At 41.0% G+C, this 10,940-nt stretch overlaps 1 long non-coding RNA gene across 1 annotated transcript; it reads left to right on the forward strand.

Annotated features, from left to right (window-relative positions):
- The first annotated feature begins 1,235 nt into the window (after positions 1-1,235).
- Positions 1,236-9,131, forward strand: LOC138064156 (uncharacterized). Its single transcript, XR_011137437.1, has 3 exons — positions 1,236-1,375; positions 2,230-2,331; positions 4,988-9,131. It is a non-coding gene; the product is annotated as an uncharacterized lncRNA (long non-coding RNA).
- The last annotated feature ends 1,809 nt before the right edge of the window (positions 9,132-10,940 follow it).

A 10,940-nucleotide genomic window follows, 5' to 3' on the forward strand; every position in this document is an offset into this window, starting at 1 on the left:
TGCATTCAGGCACTCAGGCATACCTAATGAGAATTTTTGTACTCAACAGCCCAATTAGGTGTTGCTGGTATTTTTTTCAGAACAACATCCCATTGTTCTGTAGCAATTGGCTGTACTGATGTGGAAATAAGTTTCTAGGAATTCAGGATAACATAAAGAGAAACGCTTTATAGCAACTAATAGCCAAGTATTTCTGATATTAGAGCAAAAAGGGGAGGGGAGAATCATCTGTCATGGCATCTTTGTATAACAGTTCATTTTGGTTGACACTTTAGGCAAAGAACAAAATTAATGAGGAACCCAGTTACCCACCCCCTCCCTGAGCCTGAAAGGGAGGTGAGGACAGAGCGACTCTGAAGCAGTGTCCTACTCAGCCTGAGGATGATAGAGGACTTGGGCCTCAGTCACCTGCATCCCAAATTAACACCCTTTCTTTCTCCTAGTTTCTTTCTCTTAGTCTCCACTTAGGGTAACTTCTAAAAAATTCCTTGGCGTGGACTAAGATAGATGTTAATGTATGGTGATAATTACAGGATACCATATGTGCAGCAGTGATTTTTTTCCTTTAGCCCCAAGCACCTCATATTCTTGGGGAGTGCTCTAGTTGCTGTTTAATTCCAGACCAGGTTTTGCTCTCCCTCATTGATCAAAAATTCTGTCCAGCATTGAAGAAACCTTTTGTCATGGAGAGGTTTGGTTTAGGGAAAAAGTTAGAAAAATGGGTTTTACTGAACAATGGGCATGAGGTGCCAGTCACCCTGTCCTCTCTGTGACCCCGGTTAGCCTGCAGGAATCCCCCACTGCCGCAATCGAAGATCATTGGCGGAGGGCTACGTGTGCCCTAGCAGCCCGTACCGGTCAGTCAGGCAGAACGTTCCAGAAGGAAGGCGAGTCTACACAGCCATCTGCAAACTGGTCCGCAGTATCATTACGGATCGAAACCGGACCACTAAGAGCAGGGGTCTAGACAAATCTGACCAGTCGCTTGCCTGCGGTCCCAAAGCGGGACAGGGATAAAAGGGGCACACGCGAGCCCAGCAGCGGCTTTTGCAGTGGCAGTGGACAGAAGAGAGCTGAATTCACTGAAGAAGTGGCGGTGGCGGCAGCGGCGGCAAAGAAGCAGCTGCCGAGAGCTGAAGCCACTGAAGCGGCTGGGGAAGCAGCAGCCTCGGCGGCCTGTTTCAAGGCTCCAAGACGCCAGGCAGCCTTGTCCAAGGCTCTCTTCCCGCCGCCCCGCCCCGCCCCGCCCCGCCCCGCCGAGGGAAGCTCTCCGGCCCGGCAGGCTGCGGGCAGCCAGCGCCGCCGTGCCCCCTGATCCGGGACGCCGGGTCAGGCAGCTGGGGATCCCCCCACCGCTACTAACACCGGCGGACACGTGAGTCCGCCCCGCCCCGGGGAGCAGTAACCGAAGCGGCACGCCGGCTCGGCTGCGGCCTGCTCGCCTTCAGAGCGCGCGCGGCGGCGGCGGCGGCACACTGCGCCCGGTGCAGCCTGCTGAGGAGCCCTCGGGCTTGAAGCGGCACCTCCCCCCGGGGCGTGGCCTGCTTGTCCCTCCCCTCCCCTCCCCTCCCCCCCGCCTTCCGGCGTAACCACCAGGTACCTTCCCCTCACCGGTTTGAGCCCACGTCTGTACTTGTAATGACCGTAGTTGTTCCTGTCCTGTGCTGCGCGGGGAGTTCAATGTGTGGCTACTGCTGTTGTTGTTATCGCTAGCTTTTAATTGTCATTGTTACCAGTGATACACGTTAAACTTTGTTATCTGCTTCTGGCCGTTAATTGAGAACCCAGTCATAAGTGACAGGGACACCTATACCGCCACCCGAGCCTTTCTTGCAGCGTGGGGCGCTGTGGGGACCAGAGCGTGAGGGTGCTCTGTGGTCGGCTCAGCCGCCCCTCCCCGGCCTCCCGTGGCAAAAGCAAACAAAAAACCTAATTTGACCTCTTCTAAAGATCCCCTTTAATATGCTGAGAGGCTTGGGATTCTTTGGAAAAGTTTTGTTGGCACTAAAACACCATGACAACAGCAAATGTATATACCTCAGCTTTGCTGTCTGGAACTGTGAAAAGGATAAACACTTCATAAAATCTCCTGCTACAGAACCAAACATGTTGAAATGACTTTTTATGGAGATATTGAAACAAAAAATACATAGGGCTTGTTTCTCCTGAGGGTTCAATTATTTTGAATGCTGGTAGCAAACTCTGGTAAATCTAACCTTTCCTTTCCAGGTAATAGTTTGATCACATAGTGATGAGAAAGAATTAGAGAATGGATGAATAATATTTGGATTGCAACAGAATAATGAAAATGCAGCCTTTGACTTTTACAAGGTGAGAAATGATTTCCCATTTTGATTGTCATGAATCTCTTCCAAGAGCAGGCAGTCTGGGCTTTCTATGATGTTCTTAAATTATTTTTCAAAACTTATAGGATTTCTCCATCTTTCCAACTAAAAATTCATAATGCATCCAAAATGCAATTACAGTTATAGTGGCAATGTGTTTTTCAGCAGCACAAATGACTGATGAAGTGGTGTGGTGACCACACATTGTATGTAAAATATGAACTAAGAAAGAAAACTCTCCAGCCCGCAGGGAAACCCAGGCAGCCTTTCTATCCAAGAGAAATTTATGATGTTTTCCACCTGGGCTTACACAAACTCACCGAAGATGTCCATTGTGACCTAATCTGACACCTTTATAAGGCTTTTCAATTGCCCCTTTACACCAGTGTTTTTCATTCTTCTCTTCTAAAAGACTTATTTGGCAGCCTGAAATCCTCATCATTGTTTTCTTCAAATCTTCTTCCTTTTCATGTAGAATAAAGAGAGGCTATCAATCAAACAAAATGAAGATTGACCATTTAGGTTTATTTTTATCCTCATAAATTCCTTTCTATAAGATCCTTATTCACTACAGACCAGGGAGCTATGCCTAACCTTGCAAGCAATTCCATGGGGGGGGGGGGAAGGAGGGAGGGAGGGAGAGAGAGCACGTGTGCACACTGGCAAAATTCGGCTTTAAAAAGTAACCATGACCATCACAAATATGTAAATCACCTACAATTCTTAAAGCTGTATTCTTTAAATGTTTTCAGTATCCACAAGCAGCCATAGGATATTACTTTGAAATCCCTGAATGTTTTTGGAATCCAAGTAATGACTTCATTGCCTTTCATTAACATTGTTGCTTACTGATTCATAAAATACTTTTGAGATTTGTAAAAGCATTTCATAAATCATTTTAAAAGTAAAAATTGTAAGTGAAGAATTAACTGCACCATCCAACTCTGTCCACTCCAATGAGCCAAAATTTGGAGAAAAATGCATCTTCTATATCAGAGTCATACTAGTGCAGAAGGGAGGGAAAGTAGCCATACCGGCTGGTAGCTTATCTAAAAAGTCACATCATGATTCACCTGGTACAGCTGTTTCAGCCTGAACACTGTAGTAGGAGTAAAGCATGGACATAAAAACACCAGTATTTACCAGTTTTCAGACATGGAGTATCAGAGTACTCAGAGCCAAATAAAGTTGTCCCTAGCAAAGGTATGCTGTTGTGAGTGTAGTCTGCCTGCATATGTTCTCTCTACCATAGCTCGGCCACAGATGAAACTTAGCTCTAATGTTTCAGTTAATGAAACCATTGCTGCAGCCTATGAATAAGTGCAGCAAACTGGATCAGTGTTAAACAGTATTGCGCTTGCAGGTGAATACAGCCAATGGATAAAGCAAAATTTTCCAGCAACTTTGAGAGTCTTCCATGCCATCTCCTTGGATTTACTAATGTCTCAACCTCCAAGAAGTTTTATATTCAAAAAAAAAACTTCTCCAACACTCTTTTCTGATTTGGCTCAGTTAATGAATTTTTCCCTTTAAATTACATATTGCTTCTAATTATGGCCCTTGGGTCAGTTTCAACAAACACATTTCAAGCTGATTAGAAGAATTCTTGCTTTGTAACTGATGTACTAACAAAACTGAGTCTCACAATCGTGAGGCCAGAAACACAGGTGAAAAATTACTGCTTACTTTTGAAAAATAAAGCCCTAATTCTCCATAGACTTCCTGTGCTAGTAACATCTGAAACTTATAATGGCAGGTGATGTTATGCATGATGAATATTTCATGTTTTTGCTGATTCCCAGATTTTAAATGCATCTGAAAAGAGGAAGTGCATTCTCAGAGGGGCTTCTAAACTTTATACCCACAAAGTCCATGTACATATTTTAATTGCATTTGTCCAATATAGATCATGGGAAACTGTACAGCTGATGACTTTGCACTTATTTGTTTCAAGGTATCTGATATGAGACACTGAAGTCTGATTATCAGAAGTGATTAATACTTCTCTCTGCAATGGATTTCATTGGGAATTTTGGCTGAATATTTAAGTGCTATATTAAAATTTAGTAGTGTGGAAATAAAAAAGTTGAATTGGTCAAATTATTTCCATAAATAATGGAATTTTGCTAGTTATTTTCTCTGGTTCTTAGTTTTTCATCAATTGGAAGAAGACCAACCTGAATCGTCACCCTTTCAGAGGTGTTGCAAAGTTAAAAATAGCAGTGAAACGTAAGCTATGAGCAACTCCTATCTTCTGATCCCCTCTAAGACTTGCTGCTGCCCATATCTTCATAGAGAAAGCTCACTGCTAAGAATGTTTCATCAGTGCTTGTTCTCGATGAACTACTTTGGGATTTTCTGCTCTCACTGTCATATGTTGGCAATTGGAGTCCATCTGAGCTGAAGACTCTCTGCTTTGTCTGGTGCTCTCTTGGCCTTCAGATACTACTGAGTTTTGCAGATGATGTCATCTCTGTGCCAAAACCTCAGTGTCATTTTGACACCTCTGCTGACTAACACAGTGCTGACCATAAACTACTCTATGTTGATTTTTGTATTCTGTGGTAGACTTACTACTTGATATTGAGTTTTCAAGGATGCTTATTTTATTGAAATTGAATTTAAGCCCTTATTGTTGCCAGGTTGATGTGCTTTGGATGCCTCTACATTAGCGTTTCGGCTTGGATCAGGAGCAAACTTCTGCTAGACTCTACTCACTCTGCAAGCTGGACTCCTTATATATGAAACTAAACCAGAAAATGTGTATGAGGATTCAAGAACACCTTGTGTATTCCAACCACTAATGGGCATTCATGTCACAAAGCCAGGTTAGAGCTAGTCTGAAGTAAAGCCCCCAAAACATGTATAATGTGGACATTAGGCCCTCTACAGATCTGTTCCTATTGGGCTATACTAATTGCTAATATCAACATAGACTTTCTTTATAGCCTTTCAAAGCTATTGTTCAGCATCCAGGATACTGTCAAGAAATACCAGGTCTTCTAGGCACCTCTTCTAGTTTGTGGTCATCCCAAACAGTGCAGAGAAAGAATGCATTTGTTTCACACCAGCATCCATATTAAACAACTCAAAAATCTGGTTATTCACCTTTATCAGTTCCTTCACATTTTTCTACCTGTTTCTGATGATGCTGACTTTAAATAGAAATCTATAGGATAGAGGGATGGTTTGTAATACAGAACCTTGCAGGAGTTTGAAAAATCTACAAAGTGACAATGGAGAGAGACTAAGGCTGTGTCTATACTGATAAATTAAAATGTACCCAGGACTGTACCTACACAATGAAGCCAACTAGCACAGAACAGTTTACATGTATGTGAATAAATTCGCTTAGCCTCTAAAACAGTATGGCTTCATGCAAGGCCCCATGGATGTTCAAACATCTAAACTCTGTCCAAGAAGCATTGTGGAAAGGAATGCCAAGGACTGGTTTACAATTACAGAAAGCTGTTCTTCAGATTGTGGGAATGTTCCCAGGCACTAGTTTATTTACTAGTAAAGCCCATATGTTCCTCCACTGTCCTTAGGGTCAATACAGAGTTTATATATGACACCTGATTTCCATATAAAGTAGGTATCTGCTGCTTATTTCATCTTGTATGACATCAGACACTTCCATATAGCACAGTTGCAGGTCACTTCCATACAGCAGACAGTTGCAGGTTTCTCTCCGGTTACTATGGTCAGATTGATCTCTCTTTTCCAATTATTTCATAAGTACAAAAGTACCCATGAATCCTGTACCCAGGCCAAGATTTATGCAGTGTGTTGTAAATAAGGCATGAGACTATATACAGAAAAATGAGGAGAAAGTAAAATATGAATAGTTCCTCATTAAGCAATTTGAATGAGGCTGTAGTTCTATGGAAAATATAGTACATCATAGTCATATAATTAAAAACAATATGATACTCATAGAAAGCAAAAGGAAAAGGTACTATTTCCTACCTGGGAGTGATTATTAGTAGTGTTAAGAGTAATAATGTGGGCAGTTCTGTAGATATATAATAATAATAATACACATTTATAGCACCCATCAGGAATTTTTCTGCATAGATGATGAGAAAAATTGCTTCAATATCCTAATGCAAGTTAATAAATTACCAAACAATCAAAAAGTACATTCTTCTACACTACGGAGTTTACTGTCTCAACTTTCAGCAATGTGTATCTAAAATCAAAGTCTTTTAAAGCCATCTTCAACACCAAAATACTGAACATGCATCAGCTGTCTTTGGTTCCAATGCTATTGAGTCCAAACTTACATTTAGTTTTGTTTTTAAAAGTCATAATTCCCCTAGTGGAGTCTTAGTCTAGCCAATGCTCTAACCATTTAAATAAGTCTGATGATAGAAATGATCCTAATTTCACTGGAGATTTATACTGTGCTTCTTATAGTAGTAGTAGTTTGGTTTACTAGATCTCACTGGCAGAGAGAGGAATGAGAGGAAAAAAGGAAGTAATATAGTGATAGCCTCAGATCTAAAAGGCGTTACAAGCATAGCTAACATTTTATTTCACTGTGAAGTTGTCTGAACTTTGTTACCTTCAACTTTACAGACTTTGTACTGCATAGGACAGCTTACACCAAATCATTGGCACTTACTTAAAATTTAACTAGATATATCTTTTCATCTCACTCCTTTTCTTGCTCTCTCACCGTCTCTCTTGCTTTCCTTATTCACACCCTTCATTTGTACAGGCAATTTGGGTTCTTTAAAATAGTTTGTAGAGAAAGTTGTCATGTCCCTTTCTAACCAAGGCATTCAGAGACTCAAAAATACTACTTTTACTTTCGTGCTTTTACTGCACTTGCTTGGGATTCCAAAAATGTAGTGGATCCAAGACAAATAATTTTCTATACACATAAGACTGGAAAATACATAGAGAGAGAAACAAGAGGCTAACAATTTCTGCATGTTTTCTTAATTCAACGGTAAAAAGTCAATGGCAATTTTGTACATGAAATTTTATAGGGTGGGAGTGGTGGAGGAGTCGAGTCATTGGCTCATCTGAGCATTCTACTAAAAACATGAAGTAGAGCAATATATCAACATTTCAGATATGCTACTGAATATGTTTAATTTCCTCCCTTTGGGCTGATTTGTACCTTTGGAATCTGATTGACAACTGTTTTGATTTTCTGTAATGAACTGAAATTTTAAATTAACCTGAACAAGAAAAGGAGGAGAAGATGAAGTAAGCACAATAATATACAGCATTTACTTCTTGCTCCGTGTTTAGCGAGGAGCTTTTGCAATTGAGATTTGCTTTTCTCTTCAGAGTAACGGTGATGTAGGTGTTCATCCCAATGCATCTATAAACTTTATATTGTAGCAAGTAGGCAGTCACTGAAAAGTATTTATCTACTGTAGTCACTTGAGAACAAAATAAACATGTTGACCTTCAGTTCTTTCCCTTTTTAGCTTTCTTCTTATCAGAGGATGTCAGCATTTAGCACAAGGACAAATGCCTGCATTTCTGTGAGGAATGTAGACAATGCTGTCATGAAACAAATAGCCTCTAGGGGGAAAAAAATGGAAGCCTTTCAAAAGGCTTGATGTGTAAAAGGCAGTTTCAGTGAACCCATCACTGTATGTCAAATGCCTAAATAAGGGGGGAAAAAAAGCCCTTTGGAGAAAGAGATTTCCCACTCCCCTGAACTGCAATATTTTACTGAAGCCTTTATACATGTGTCAATAATAAAATCTTAAAATAATTAATCTATTCTAATGCAATATACATTTTCCTCTTTAGGCTTATTGTACCACTTATTTTCTTAATTATTCATGATGCTTAGCACATGATATGGTACAGTGACTGAAAACAGAAGCCAGCTTCCTACAGAAGCATGTGAGCTGAATACCAGACATGGTTCTTTCCTACAGCATATCCCTGATTAATAATTTTAGATTGGCTTGTATTCTTTTCTTCTCCTTACTCTTTTAGAATCAAGGTAACACACCATCTAAAATAGCTTTAAAATTTAATAATTCCAAGAATAATAAGCAATATAATGTGTACTGTTCTGGTGAGAAAAGGATATTTCCGACTTATATAGTTTTGGAAAGCAATTGCATCATTTTAAAGCTACAAGAGATTTGATGTCATTGCCATAGCTTTTTGTCTGTAAAACTTGTTGATTCTCTCCAGTTTTGTCCTTTTATGGACCCAAATTTGTGAATATCTGGTGAAACAATTAAGGAAATCTATGGTATAAACCCTCAGACCTAGGAGGAGGAATGTGTCTTTAGTTACAAAACTTCCAAAAGAAATATTGGAAATCTTGCATCTGTTCCTACATGTTGCCTTGCTTGCAGAGTAACAGTTACTGCTTTAGCAGCTTCTATCACAATATGTGTACAATAAGTACATGAACATAAAATTGAATGAACACATACAAGAAGGCTAAACCCGCCCAGCTTAACAAATCCATTCTCCCATCCACTGTGTTTTGGAACACAAACAGAGCATTGTTTGGATCATAAGGGTTAGTAAAATAGCAGTCTTGCTGAACAACATGGTCATGTGGATGAAATGATTATTTCTTAAATCAGTGTATGATAGCTGGGATACCAGTGATTGTACTTAATTCATTATGCTGATCCAATGACTATGGAATGCATATAATTATTTCAGTTGAACATATCAGCAATTATACACAAAATAAAGTTAAGAATGTTTCATCTAAATGAATTGTGAGCCGCCTTTCTCCCTCTTTGGTTAAAAATGAAATCATCATAATTAAAGTTTTCTTTACAACCCATTTCTATTTCAAGAGCAAAATTGTCTTGTGTGAAATTAAGAACAAACAAGGTCTTTACCAATAGAACTGGAAGCAAATTGAGACAGAATTACTATCCCCACTGGTTATACATAAAAGGCAGAGCATCAAGCCTCAAAAGTGATCGTGATTGCTCCTCTGTGATCTCATAATGCCCAATGGGTTTTGGGCCATTGCACCCACGATTTAAAGAGTTTCAGTACTACACCATTTGCATGGCTTCTGCTAGTTCACTGTGAATTAAAACATTGTAGACTTTATCTAATCCTAATATTTTTCCATCTTTGAAATTGCGGTAACAATTGCTTTTAAGGATTGTCAGGGTTAATTAGTGAGACTTGAAAACTGAATAGGTGTATTCCTACACAAAACATTAGTAATTGTGCTCATTGAAATATTCTCACTTTTCAAAAGCCCAAGGTCATTCTTTCTTCCAATGTCTTTTATCATATACTTTGATATGGATAGTTCATTCTTCCTTACCATATTTCAATTGCTATATAACTTATCTTTGACCTGTCTCCCACGAGTATTTGTGTGGCGCACAGCAGGTAACATAAGTCTTACACTCTGGCACATAAGTGAAAGGTATAGGAAAGATGAAGCAGAAGATGTTTTTTTTCCCTTGTGACATCTAGTTTCCAATTTCTTCTGTAATAATTCCAGGTCATTTTACACAGTAGCCATTGAGACCCTCCCAATAGAAGATCTTTCCTTACTCAAAAATTCCTTTTACATGGAAAAGAAAGAAAGATGTTACACATGAATGGAGAATGAAATCACCAAAGGAAAAGCTTAAAAATGTAGCAAACACAAGTAGCAATAGTAGTATGTTTGTACTGCTTTAAGTCATAGTAGATAGAAGTACAACTAACTGTTGTACTTCTATGGGGCAAGTTCTGCAGGGGATGTTTGGGAAGAGAAGCAGGACCTTCAGGTACATTCTGTGCCCTTACACATGCGAAATGAGTGTGACACCAAAGATAGTCCCAATGCAAATTCATTTTCATTCCCCAAGCAGCAATGAACTTACTGTGAACCAGAGAACCACAATATGAATGTGGTTCTGAATGGTAGAGCTCAGAGGGTTGTGGTCAGTGGCGCAGAGTCTAGTTGGAGGCCTGTAGCTAGTGGTGTCCCCCAGGGGTCAGTCCTGGGTCCAGTCTTGTTCAACGTATTCACCAGTGACCTGGAGGAAGGGACAGAGTGCCCCCTCAGCAAGTTTGCTGGTGATACTAAACTGGGAGGAGTGGCTGACGCACCAGAGGGCTGTGCTGCCATTCAGAGGGACCTGGACAGGCTGGAGAGCTGGGCAGTGTTGAACTTCATGAGGTTCCTTCTAAGGCAAGTGCAGGGTCCTGCACCTGGGGAGGAATAACCCCATGCCCCAGGACAGGCTGGGGGCTGACCTGATGGAAAGTAGCTCTGCAGAGAAGGACCTGGGAGTGCTGGTGGACAACAAGTTGACCATGAGCCAGCAGTGTGCCCTTGGGGCCAAGAAGGCCAAGGGTATCCTGGGCTGCATTAGGCAGAGTGTTGCCAGCAGGTCGAGGGAGGTGATCCTGCCCCTCTACTCAGCCCTGGGGAGGCCTCACCTGGAGTCCTGTGTCCAGTGCTGGGCTCCCCAGTACAAGAGAGACATGGCACTACTGGAGAGAGTCCAGTGGAGGGCTACAAAGATGATGAGGGGACTGGAGCATCTCTCCTATGAAGAAAGGCTGAGAGAGCTGGGCCTGTTCAGCCTGGGGAAGAGAAGACTGAGGGGGGATCTGATCAATGGGTACAAGTAT

Source organism: Struthio camelus, chromosome W, assembly GCF_040807025.1.
Source record: "Struthio camelus isolate bStrCam1 chromosome W, bStrCam1.hap1, whole genome shotgun sequence".
Taxonomy (NCBI): Eukaryota; Metazoa; Chordata; class Aves; order Struthioniformes; family Struthionidae; genus Struthio; species Struthio camelus.